This window comes from Oncorhynchus keta, chromosome 10 (assembly GCF_023373465.1).
Source record: "Oncorhynchus keta strain PuntledgeMale-10-30-2019 chromosome 10, Oket_V2, whole genome shotgun sequence".
NCBI classification, from domain to species: Eukaryota; Metazoa; Chordata; class Actinopteri; order Salmoniformes; family Salmonidae; genus Oncorhynchus; species Oncorhynchus keta.
In genome coordinates, this window is record NC_068430.1 from 19,661,830 (window position 1) to 19,675,270 (window position 13,441).

The 13,441-nt window shown below is 41.2% G+C and overlaps 1 pseudogene; it reads left to right on the forward strand.

Moving 5' to 3' along the window:
• LOC118389634 (protein SHQ1 homolog) overlaps nucleotides 1-13,441 on the forward strand; it is a 55,498-nt pseudogene that overhangs the window by 9,700 nt on the left and 32,357 nt on the right.

A 13,441-nucleotide genomic window follows, 5' to 3' on the forward strand; every position in this document is an offset into this window, starting at 1 on the left:
ACCACCAACTTTCAAATGTTCTCATGTTCTGAGTAAGGAACTTAAACGTTAGCTTTTTTACATGGCATATATTGCACTTTTACTTATTTCTCCAACACTTTGTTTTTGCATTATTTAAACCAAATTGAACATGTTTCATTATTTATTTGAGGCTAAATTGATTTTATTGATGTATTATATTAAGGTAAAAGAAAAGTGTTCGTTCAGTATTGTTGTAATTGTCATTATTACAAATACATTTAAAAAAATTGTCAGATTAAATCGGTATCTGCTTTTTTTTTTGGTTCTCCAATAATCGTATTGGCGTTGAAAAATCATAATCGGTCAACCTCTAGTAGATTTGTATATGAGGTCATTTCCAGCCTCCTGCAAAATTAGCAGAGGCATATTTACTCCATGTCGCTGACACCATCAGGACTTTGGGCTAGGACCATGCTATGGGGCAAACTGCTCAGAAGACTGGAGGAACTATGTCACAAATTCATCTCCATTCATCTTACCCCACCCTCCCTCCCCCCTCACACTTGATTGGCTAGGATCAAAGTTGAGATTAGTGAGTGCCGTGGAGATTGGATACAATTGGATGGAAGATCTAATGGGACATATGATGTCTCTTGGATGGATGGAGCGCTGCGGCTGCATTATGTAGGCCTAGTTAGCTTGTGATTTGACATTTTAATGGTCAGCAGTAATCCCACATTAATCCTGTTTTAAATACGTAACTCTTTAGTTCAGTTACATGTGGGGAAAAACAGGAGTTATAGCCGCTGATGCCCTCTTAAGTCTTAGGCTAGATATCACTGAATGACGATGTGCATGTATACACATTTTATTGCATCTTGATAAATGCTGGACTGTATTAATGCTGTTCTAATAAATAGACAAAGGAACCTGTTTGCCAGCAGCCCTATCCTTTTCCCTGATCATTTAAATGGACCAGGTCAGTGTTTGTTTTCTACACTGAGGCAGACAGCTGGATGTGGGCCAGTGGGGCACTGAGTTTCTCCCCAGGGTCCTGGCTGATCTCCCGGGAGGTAGGGGAGGTGTGGTGGGGGGAGGCGTGTGTGCTCTGCTTGGCCAGGCTGGGATGCTGCAGCTGCACTGGCGAGGGACTCCGGTACCGTCTGCAGGGATCTAAGCCCTGACGTAATGCAGCAGGAATCCAGTTCCCAGCGGAGCCAAGAGCCCAGTGCAGCCAAGAGTATAATTTGAAACTGCTGCTGCGGTGTGTGGGTCTCTGCATGCCTGTGCGCTAGCCCACACACCCAGCGCCCCTCTCACATCAGGGGCTCAGCATAGGGGCTGTCCCCCCTCCCCACATGCACCCTACTCAACAGGCAAATGGAAGGATTGCTTTCAGCTGTTCCATAAGCTGCAGAGAAAGTGCTGACTTGAATCTGTTCTTGCAGATTTTCAGCTTGGTTTTCAGCACTGAAAGTTGCAGATAAAACTTTACCAATATAATTTGGGTCGAAGGGTATCTTGATCAGTTACTGAGGAAGAAACTCATTAGGGACTTGATTCTTTCCAAATGAATTGACAACATAGTAGTGTTCTCCTCCCACACTACAGGACATGAGCTTCCAAATGAATGCATTTGTAAAACAGGTCATGATGATTAGGCCTGTGTAAAACCCAGCAAGTGTACGTGTGGACTGCTGTTTTGCAGCAGTGTCCTCCACTGATGATGAGAAAGAGCAACTGAGGAAGTTCACCAACTATTCCTACTTCCTGGACAAGAAGGCCTGTGTCCAGGTGTGGCTCAGCCTGTTGGACATCATCCTAGCATACTGCTACGAAGTGCGCACTACAGAGGTAGAGCACAATGTGAGTCAACGACCGACAAGAGATCGTCACATTGCAGTTGGACTTGAGTGGCAAATCTCTACATCCTCCACCATGTCAAAGCTTTAACATGGGCTTACACCATTATTCTGTAGGGATCTTGAGAGCTCAATGTTGTCTTAATGTCATTAACCCCTACTACAGTCCTTTGCGGCACAGATGGAGGTAGATGTAAGAGAGTAAAGGTCTACTATGAGAGATTGTCTAGTTAGGAAAACAGAAAGAAAGGAAATTCTGCACACTGCTGCTCAAGCTCCAAGGTGATATTTATTTATAATAACTGTCGTGTATTTGGCATCATTAAAGTGAAGACTGTTATTTTATCAAATCAATTCTCTGTAATTATTATTAAGTGATTAAACTAATCATGTAAATGTAATTAACTAGGAAGTCAGGGCACCAAGGAAAATCTTCAGATTACAAAGTTATAATTTTCCTAATATAACTTTTCAGATATTTTCATATCTGATCAATTAGTCTTCAAAGTAATGAATTATTATTTATTTACCTCACGTTAGTCTCATTCCAAACGTCTGGTTGGCTATCTGCATGAACCCAGCCTTCACTATGAATCATCCATACATCAATTGTCTTAATCATTTATTTACTAACTAAATAATCACAGAAATGCATAAACAAACAAACAAAGTAGATATAGTTACAAGGAAATAATAGGGGATGTGCCCTAGTGGGCTAAACCGATATGACGCTTGGTAGACAAAGGGACTGAGAAGGGCGCGAAAGACAAAAGACACTACACAGTTGATAATTATAATAATTTAAATGCTAATCCTTTGCACATGAACACTCACTCATTCAGGAATAATTGCAATCAATATATATATTTACGCTCAGTGTGTCGTCATGATCTCTGTTGGAATCGTCTGTCTTTCTGTTGGAAAGTTCATCTGAACTTCTCTCTCTCTCCCATGAAGTCTTTCGTTGTTAGAATGGATACTTCAGAGTCCTATTCAGAGATGTTCTTATAGAATAGTTGTTTCGGCGGTTGTCAGTCTTGGCATTCAGTCGACATAAATTCTAGCTGCAGACTTGTAATTAGTATCGAAGATTTGCTCTTATTCTGTCTGTATCGATAGTCTCAGAGTTGAACCATTTCCACCAATGTAGCCAATGTTCCACGTGGTTTGGTTAGGAATTCAACAACCGAGGAATGCATGGTCTCTACTCAAACCTTGGCCCTCTCAGTAATCGAGGTATGCTTGGACTGCAGTGGGCTTCTCCAGGTGGGGTTTATATTCAGAACAGCAAAAAAGGGCTGCCCCATGGAGAGTGCCAATGACTTAGCTAAATTTGAAAGGGAATTGGATTCTCTTTTCATTAAACAGTTTAAAATCACATTACATAATTTCACAAATAGTTTAATCTTTACTTATTCATTTTATACAACAATTAGATGCAAATCTCATAACGGAGACTCTTGTATAAACAGAGTTATGGTAATGTGGCTGTATTGCCTATCATGAGGTCACAAACATTAGACAAAATGGACCGGTCATAGCTGGATTCTCCACCGACCGTTTACACATTCTCCAACACATGGATATTGTTCAGTTCTCAAGTTCTGTGAGGTAGAAAAAGTTCCTTGGTTCTACTGTGAACCCTCTCTCTATACTGCATGAGGGAAGGAGTCTCCTCCAGGAATATACGACCTGAGATAACAGAACCTGGGTGTAAGAGGGAGAGCGGGGGAAGGCACTCGCTATACCCAAAGAGGGCCACGTCATGACATAATGTTTCGTCACTTAGGTCTTCATCAGGCATCCATATCACAGATGGGGGTAGAAGGTCCTATATAAAGGGGCAGGAGGAAACAGGAGGTAAAAAATGTATAACATAGGTTCACAATATTAACATTCAATGTATCAAAATATATTTTGAAGAATCTAAAATATATTTTGATTTGTTTAGTACTTTTTTGGTTACAACATGATTCCATATGTGTTATTTCATAGTTTTGATGTCTTCACTATTATTATACGATGTAGAAAATAGTAAAAAAAATAAAGAAGGAAAAACCCTTGAATGAGTAGGTGTGTCCAAACTTTTAACTGGTACTGTACATAATTCGGTTAGACCTAGAGCTGTAATTCTTAGTACTGCTATGAACACATACTTTAGACAGCTACCTGTGAAGTCATCTATGAACGTTCTATTAACATCTGGGGTGTTATGGCTACTCCATAGAGATTCTGGAACAAAGTATACTTTTCCAGAGATCGTGTTCATCTAAAATAAAGTATCTATAATGGACACTGGAGACTGATTGTTTAAGAGTGTGTGAGAGTGTGTTCTTGGTATCATAGCGTCCTCGCATGTTGTAGACCCATGTTGTGTGTTTGACACCTTGATTCTCTGAAGTCTGTGTCGATATTGACCTCTGATCTCTCAAGGTGTTGAATCACCGTGGACCATTGGAAAACTCAGTGGCACTCTGCTGGCTTGAGGTAAGTATTAGGGGGGCAGTCTGTAATTATCATTGATTATACCACAGCATTGTTTAATACCTGTTTCTGATTAGCTATAAGGACATTCTAGAATGGACATTAAAACCAGATAATGGGACAGTTAGAAAAGATATCGGGACACCTTGCAATAATATGCGCCTACACATGCAGACCGTACCTGCTACAAAGTTACAGAAAGCTAAACCAACAACTGCACAAACTGAAATTGGATACATTGTAAACGCAGGTCCAACAAGGAAAAACTTTGTTAACTAGCATTGATTTGTTTTTGCAGAGACATAATCGAACGAACGACTGGGTTGTGTCTCTAGCAACCGAAAGATGAGAAAGTATGCATTTGCTTATAAAAATGAAAATATCAACAAACAAAAAAGTATTTCTACCTGTAAATTTGTGATTTCATATGGTTTTCTTTGGCAACTGTGGTATAAGTGGGATAAACGCCTCTGTTCTGTACTTTACCTTGGAAGAATGAACTCTGCAAAGAGACATTCAGAGACTTGTCCCAAAGCCACACCTGCATTGTCTTGGCTATGTACTTAGGGTCGTTGTCCTGTTTGAATGTGAATCTTTGCTCCAGTCTGAGGTCCTGAGCGCTCTGGAGCAGGTTTTCATCAAGGATCTCCCTGTACTTTGCTCTGTTCATCTTTGCCTCGATCCTGACTAGTCTCCCAGTCCCTGCCACTAAAAAACATCAACACAGCATGATGCTGCCACCACCATGCTTCAGCTTAGGGATGGTGCCAGGTTGCCTCCAGATGTGATGCTTGGCATTCAGGCCAAAGAGTTCAATCTTGATTTCATCAGACCAGAGAATCTTGTTTCTCATGGTCTGAGAGTCTTTAGGTGCCTTTTGGTAAACTCCAAGTAGGCTGTCATGTGCCTTTTACTAAGGAGTGTCTTCCATCTGGCCACTCTACCATAAAGACCTGATTGGTGGAGTGCTGCAGAGATGGTTGTCCTTCTGGAAGGTTCTCCCATCTCCACAGAGGAGCTCTGGAGCTCTGTCAGAGTGACCATCGGGTTCTTGCTCACCTCCCTGACCAATGCCTTTCTCCCCCGATTGCTCAGTTTGGCCGGCCGCCAGCTCTAGGAAGAGTCTTGGTGGTTCCAAACTTCTTCCATTTAAGAATGATGTAGGCCATTGTGTTCTTGGGGACCTTAAATGCTGAAGAAATGTGTTGATACCCTTCCCCAGATCTGTGCCTCGACACAATCCTGCCTTGGAGCTCTACGGACAAATCCTTCGACCTCATGGCTTGTTTTTTGCTCTGACATGCACTGTTAACTGTTGACCTTATATAGACAGGTGTGTGTGCCTTTTCCAAATCATGTCCAATCAATTGAATTTACAATAGGTGCACCCCAATCAAGTTGTAGAAACATGTCAATGATGATCAATGGAAACAGGATGCACCTGAGCTCAATTTCAAGTCTCATAGAAAATTACAACTTCTGGTGAAATTGGAGGATGCGAAATTCAAATAAATAATCATAAAAATGATGGATATTAAACATCTAGGTACATACAAGTGTCTTAAGAAGCTTAAATTCTTGTTAATCTAACTGCATTGCCCGATTTACAATAGGCTTAACAGCGAAAACATGCCATGCGATTGTTTGATGGCGCCCCACATCAAAATATTTTTCAACCAGCACAGGCTTCATAAAATCACAAATAGCGATGAAATATTCACTTAGTTTTTGAAAATCTTCCTCTGATTTGCAATCCAGCGACAACATGCATGGTCGTTTTGTTAGATAAAATCCTTCTTTATATTCCAAAAAGACTTGTTTAGTTGGCGCCATCGATTTGAGTAATCAACTCGTTCAACGTGCAGAGAAAGGAATCCAAAAAAGCTACCGTTAAACTTTCTTAAAACAAGTCAAAATACGTTTCTATCTAATCCTCAGGTACCCTAAAATGTAATTAAACTATAATATTTAATACGGAAAGAAGTATGTTCAATAGGAAAGTAAAATTAGCAGGTGTGTGTCCTCTTCGTCGCGCATGCACAGACTGATTTCCAACTCTGACTCCCAGTACTAAAACTTCTTCCTCGTTTGGGAAGAAACAAGCCTGAAACCTTGAACAAAGACTGTTGACATCAGGTGGAAGCCGTAGGAATTGCAATCTGGGAACTGGAATTGCAAATGCCCCATAGCTTTCCATTGTAAGAGCATGGGCACGGTTGGTTTTTCTTTGGATTTTCTCCTACCATATCAATTGTGTTATAGTCTCATACATTGTTTTAACATTTATACAAACTTCAAAGTGTTTTCTATCCAATGGTACCAATTATATGCATATCCTGGCTTCTGGGCCTGAGTAACAGTCAGTTTATTTTGGGCACGTCAGTCAGACAGGAAGTGGAGAAAAATAGACCCTAGCCTGAAGAATTATGTAAATAAGGTATATCAGTGTTTTTTTTGTTGATACATTTGCTAAAATGTCTAAAAACCTGTTTTCAGGTTGTCATTATGGGGCATTGTGTGTGGATTGCTGAGTTTACATTTTTTTTAAATCAATTTTAGAATAAGGCTATAACGTAACAAAATGTGAAATAAGTCAAGGGGTCTGAGTACTTTCCAAAGGCACTGTATATATCCACTGATTGTCTTATCCTACTGGTACACTGGTAGAATTGTTTTAGGAGAAGAAGAGGCGGCCAGGTTAAAGCTATGACGACAGATTGGTTCCTCTTAGACCTGTGTGCATGTGTGGCTTGCGTGCATCAGAGTGTAAGTACAGTGGGAGTATTAGGGTGTACCCCGGGGCTGTGAACAAGCCCAGGTGTTTTTTCCCAACTGGAAAACAGACGAGTGGGGTGCGAGGTGGCTGTCTGCTCCCTGATCGATGGCGTTTGAGTGAAGGCACCAGAGGACGAAGAAGGACAAGAGTATGCGGCTCATCTTAAACCTTTCCCTGTGAACCTGACAGTGAGGGCTGGTAATCGGACGCCTGAGAGATAGCAGTTTGGCCATAATGGTGATAATGGAGGAAGTGGTAATCTAATGACATCCTGCAGCTGCCTGAAAGCCCTCGTCAGTAGAGCTGTCTGCCTGGGAGAGACTGACGGGACCCCATCTCTCATCCGCTCTGTCGCTCATCCACTCTGTCTCTCAGCCGCTCTGTCACTCACTCACTCACTCTCATCTCCATTCTCTCTCTCTATTCTTCTACTTTAGCAAGTCTCTTTTCCCGTCTCTCTATTTAAGTATCCCCTCCCTTAGTATCGCTCTCTCTCTCTTCCCGTTTCTCTATGTTTTTAACTATCCCCTCCCTTAGTATCACTCTCTCTCTCTTCCCGTTTCTCTATGTATTTAACTATCCCCTCCCTTAGTATCGCTCTCTCTCTCTTCCCGTTTCTCTATGTTTTTAACTATCCCCTCCCTTAGTATCGCTCTCTCTCTCTTCCCGTTTCTCTCTGTATTTAACTATCCCCTCCCTTAGTATCGCTCTCTCTTCCCGTTTCTCTATGTATTTAACTATCCCCTCCCTTAGTATCACTCTCTCTTTCTTCCCGTTTCTGTATGTATTTAAGTATCCCCTCCCTTAGTATCGCTCTCTCTCTCTTCCCGTTTCTCTATGTATTTAACTATCCCCTCCCTTAGTATCGCTCTCTCTCTCTTCCCGTTTCTGTATGTATTTAAGTATCCCCTCCCTTAGTATCGCTCTCTCTCTCTTCCCGTTTCTGTATGTATTTAAGTATCCCCCCTCCCTTAGTATTTAAGTATCCCCTCCCTTAGCTCTCTCTCTCTTCCCGTTTCTCTATGTATTTAACTATCCCCTCCCTTAGTATCGCTCTCTCTCTCTTCCCGTTTCTGTATGTATTTAAGTATCCCCTCCCTTAGTATCGCTCTCTCTCTCTTCCCGTTTCTCTATGTATTTAACTATCCCCTCCCTTAGTATCGCTCTCTCTCTCTTCCCGTTTCTCTATGTATTTAAGTATCCCCTCCCTTAGTATCGCTCTCTCTCTCTTCCCGTTTCTCTGTATTTAAGTATCCCCTCCCTTAGTATCGCTCTCTCTCTCTCCCCGTTTCTCTATGTATTTAACTATCCCCTCCCTTAGTATCGCTCTCTCTCTCTTCCCGTTTCTCTATGTATTTAAGTATCCCCTCCCTTAGTATCGCTCTCTCTCTCTTCCCGTTTCTCTATGTATTTAACCATCCCCTCCCTTAGTATCGCTCTCTCTCTCTTCCCGTTTCTCTATGTATTTAACTATCCCCTCCCTTAGTATCGCTCTCTCTCTCTTCCCGTTTCTCTATGTATTTAACTATCCCCTCCCTTAGTATCGCTCTCTCTCTCTTCCTGTTTCTCTATGTATTTAACTATCCCCTCCCTTAGTATCACTCTCTCTCTCTTCCCGTTTCTCTATGTATTTAACTATCCCCTCCCCTAGTATCGCTCCCTCTCTCTTCCCGTTTCTCTATGTATTTAACTATCCTAGTATCGCTCCCTCTCTCTTCCCGTTTCTCTATGTATTTAACTATCCCCTCCCTTAGTATCGCTCTCTCTCTCTTCCCGTTTCTCTATGTATTTAACTACCCCCTCCCTTAGTATCGCTCTCTCTCTCTTCCCGTTTCTCTATGTATTTAAGTATCCCCTCCCTTAGTATCGCTCTCTCTCTCTTCCCGTTTCTCTATGTATTTAACTATCCCCTCCCTTAGTATCCCCTCCCTTAGCTCTCTCTCTCTTCCCGTTTCTCTGTATTTAAGTATCCCCTCCTTAGTATCGTATTTAACTATCTCCCTTAGTATCTCTCTCTTCCCCGTTTCTCTGTATTTAAGTATCCCCTCCCTTAGTATCGCTCTCTCTCTCTCCTGTTTCTCTATGTATTTAACTATCCCCTCCCTTAGTATTTAACTATCCCCTCCTTAGCTCTCTCTCTCTTTCCATTTCTCTATGTATTTAACTATCCCCTCCCTTAGTATCGCTCTCTCTCTCTTCCCGTTTCTCTATGTATTTAACTATCCCCTCCCTTAGTATCGCTCTCTCTCTCTTCCCGTTTCTCTATATATTTAAGTATCCCCTCCCTTAGTATCGCTCTCTCTCTCTTCCCGTTTCTCTATGTATTTAAGTATCCCCTCCCTTAGTATCGCTCTCTCTCTCTTCCCGTTTCTCTATGTATTTAACTATCCCCTCCCTTAGTATCGCTCTCTCTCTTCCCGGTCCTCTATGTATTTAACTATCCCCTCCCTTAGTATCGCTCTCTCTCTCTTCCCATTTCTCTATGTATTTAACTATCCCCTCCCTTAGTATCGCTCTCTCTCTCTTCCCGTTTCTCTATGTATTTAAGTATCTCCTCCCTTAGTATCGCTCTCTCTCTCTTCCCGTTTCTCTATGTATTTAACTATCCCCTCCCTTAGTATCGCTCTCTCTCTCTCTTCCCGTTTCTCTATGTATTTAACTATCCCCTCCCTTAGTATCGCTCTCTCTCTCTTCCCATTTCTCTATGTATTTAACTATCCCCTCCCTTAGTATCGCTCTCTCTCTCTTCCCGTTTCTCTATGTATTTAAGTATCCCCTCCCTTAGTATCGCTCTCTCTCTCTTTCCATTTCTCTATGTATTTAACTATCCCCTCCCTTAGTATCGCTCGCTCTCTCTTCCCGTTTCTCTATGTATTTAAGTATCCCCTCCCTTAGTATCGCTCTCTCTCTCTTTCCATTTCTCTATGTATTTAACTATCCCCTCCCTTAGTATCGCTCTCTCTCTCTTCCAGTTTCTTAACCAGACAGACAGGGTTGGTGGAGCTGTTAACCCTTTACACTCGTAGCTCTTGCTCTGGCTCTGTGCTTCACAGCGCTGTATGGGTTTTGACTGACAGCCGTTCTGAAATTGAGTATCGCACGACAAGAAGTTGCCACAACCCCTCCTGTAGGGTTTTAACGGTTATGAAAGTCCTGGAAAAGTTATGGAATTTTAAAATTTGTGTTTTCCAGGCCTGGAAAAGTTTTGGGAAATGAAATAGTCTGAAAAGTAATGGAATTTAACGTAATAATTTCTGTTAATGTAATTTATTTAGGCACAGTTTTTAAATATTTGATCAATCAAATACAAATCTACATATCAGCCAGGATTGGAATGACACTTTAGCATGTCTGTGTTTGCGCGCATCACCTGCATGTGTGCGAGACAGCTGTTCCTCAAGGAGAGACAGTCAGACATTGCAGCAGCAGGTATGCTTAGCCTATAAAATATGATCGAGAACAGACTAACTTGGTAGCCAGATCAAAACATAAACTGAGTATAGCAAACATTAGGAACACCTTCCCTAATATTGAGTTGAACTCCCTTTTGCCCTCTGAAAAGCCTGAATTCGTTGAGGAATGGTCTCTACAAGGTGTCAAGTGTTCAAGAGGGTACTGGTTCATGTTGACACCAATGCTTCCTACAATTGTGTTGGCTGGATGTCCTTTGGGTAGTGGACCGTTCTTGATACACATGGGAAACTTTTGAGCATGAAAAACCCAACAGCGTTGCTCTTCTTGACACAAACCAGTGCGCCTGGCACCTACTACCATACCTTGTTCAAAGACACTTAAAACTTTTGTCTTGCCCATTCACACTCTGAATGACACAAAATCACAATGTCTCCATTGTCTCAAGGCTTAAAAATATTTCTAATTATTTAACCTGTTTCCCCCCCTTCTATTACACTGATTTGAAGTGAATTTAACAAGTTACATCAATAAGGAATCATAGACTGACCAGGTGAATCCAGGTGAACGCTATCACCTGAAAAGAGCAGGTGTTCTTAATGTTTTGTATACTCAGTGTATCTTGTACCCTCTCGTAACTGTTTTAGGCCTGACCCCATTTAGTCGACTGGTTGATTGTTTGGTTGGTTGTTAGGCTGTTGGTCGGCCAAGAGTTTTTGATCCAGCAGTGGCAAATATATCATTTAAAAAAAAGGTTATGGCACATGAGACACGTCTGATTCATGCCTGTCTGAGTAGACTAATCCATTGCGGAGACCGTGAAGATGGCACAACAGTATCACCAGTAGTAAGGACATTTATCGTTAATTACCATAATTTATCATCTACAATGTTTGTTTGGTTACGGTGATTTCTGTTAATGCATTCAATATATTATTATTATTACAGTCTTACTGTTCTTGTTGTACGAGTGAACACGTTTTGCAGAGCGCACAACCTAGCCTGTACTTGTGAGAAGTTTTGGTTCATTTCATTCCATTTAGGAGTTGTCAATTTATTCATTATCGTTTGTTTAGAGCGCTCCTGTCAATCTTGCGCGAATGTAGGCTTATAAATGTGGCCATCTGTGGATCTGGTACTTTTTTGATTGTCTTAACTCTCCATCACTGTGTAACCTCTGAAAGTAGTTTTGCGTTTGCCTCAAACAGCAAGTAAACTAAATCTGTTTTTACATCCATTGAGAATGACAATAGTCCACTAAGCAGGGAACAGGGGAAAAAAGGTCATGCTCTGATCCGGTGGAAACGTCATAAAAAAGGCCTATCTGATTACTTCTTATCCTTTGCGCAAATAGCTTACAGCTGTGTCTGTCTGTCAGGAGCTCACTGGCACAGGAAACTCTGAGGGCCCAGAATATTTTAGACAATGTTGCAAGTTTGCTAGCACAAGCTTCATCCAGACTAAGTTAATAGTTGATACAATGTTTCAAGTTCTTTGCAGACAGGCCATGCTTAGCCTATGTGATTTATATGTAATTTATTTTAATCAATACATTTTCTAATGGCGGGTTGCAAGGTTTTTATTTGTTGCCTATTTGTAGGCTATTTTCACATTTTGCCAATGGCAATAAAGTTACTTTTAGATTTGTAACATTTTCATTTAGAATTTTGATTAACCACATGAAATTGATTTTGTAGACATGATGACTTTATTATACATGAAATTAATCTGTTCCACGAAAATGTGCATATGAAAATAACAACTGGCACGCAGATCAGTAGAATTTGTACGATAACTTGACACTCCAAATGGAAAAGATTGCAGACCATTGGTGTAGCCTATTTCCGTCAACTTAATGACTCTTTTCTATGCTCAACAAAATTACTATATGTTTCTTTGAATTACCTTGTGAAAGCTTAACACTGTAAAATCATATTTTATTACTTAGCTAGTCATGCTGGCAATAGAACAAGCTTTAAAATCATGCCCACTTGACCCAGATTGCGATTTATGATGGTGTGATGGTGGGGACGCAGGGTTAGGTTCCAAACTAAGCAACTAAAAGTGTGCTTGTTCTAGTTCCTCAACGGCACAGCTCGGAGAGCTCAAAAAAGTACTTTATAGTTGAAGATTTCTTTGAGTCATCAAAGTACATTGGAATTGCTTAGGAACTGTGCACACTTTGAAGAGGTGTGTGGCCACTTGTAGACACTAGTTAGACCTCTCACTTAAACGTTGTAATTTTTGTTATCTTATGTTGCACCTACTCCACATTCTTCAGGAATAGTCTTATCATGTTACTGAATGTATCCAGAGTATTTTCAGATTTTGTATTCAACAAATACGGCAAATTACAATAAATGCACATAAAATCAAGTGTTATCTTTTGGATTCAATCTGTGGCAGGTGAACTGTTGTGTCCTCACAATTTCCCCATTATCTCCAAACTGTTCTCTTTCAATTGCTACCATGGTTATGCTGTTCATATTTCTTCTGTAAGAAACATTTCAGTTTATCCCTGTCCATATAGGCCAATTCCTACGAGCGTAAAGGGTTAACCAACCTCCTAACCATTCAGACAGGCTTGGCGTAGCTGTTAACAAGCCTCGTAACCATTCATACATGGTTGGTGGTTGGTGTGCAGCTGAGTCTTATTTACAGCCAGGCTGCTAAACAGCCCCAAGGGAGAGGGGATGAGCCCTGATGACATGCAAGGAGACAGTCTCTCTCTCTGAGCGCAGTCTTAACAAGCCAGAGAGGATGAATAAAACAGGAAAGCAGAGGGTTCTCTCTCAGCTCTTTTGTCCACCGATTCAGAAAAAGCCTTGAGCTGAAAAAGTGATTAAGGACCACCAACAATTAAAGGCTGCGGCTGCAGAAGGTGTTTAAGAGTTCCTTGCCTATTTCCCCCTCTTTAAAAGGGAAGTCGTTAGTTTACCAAAGACTG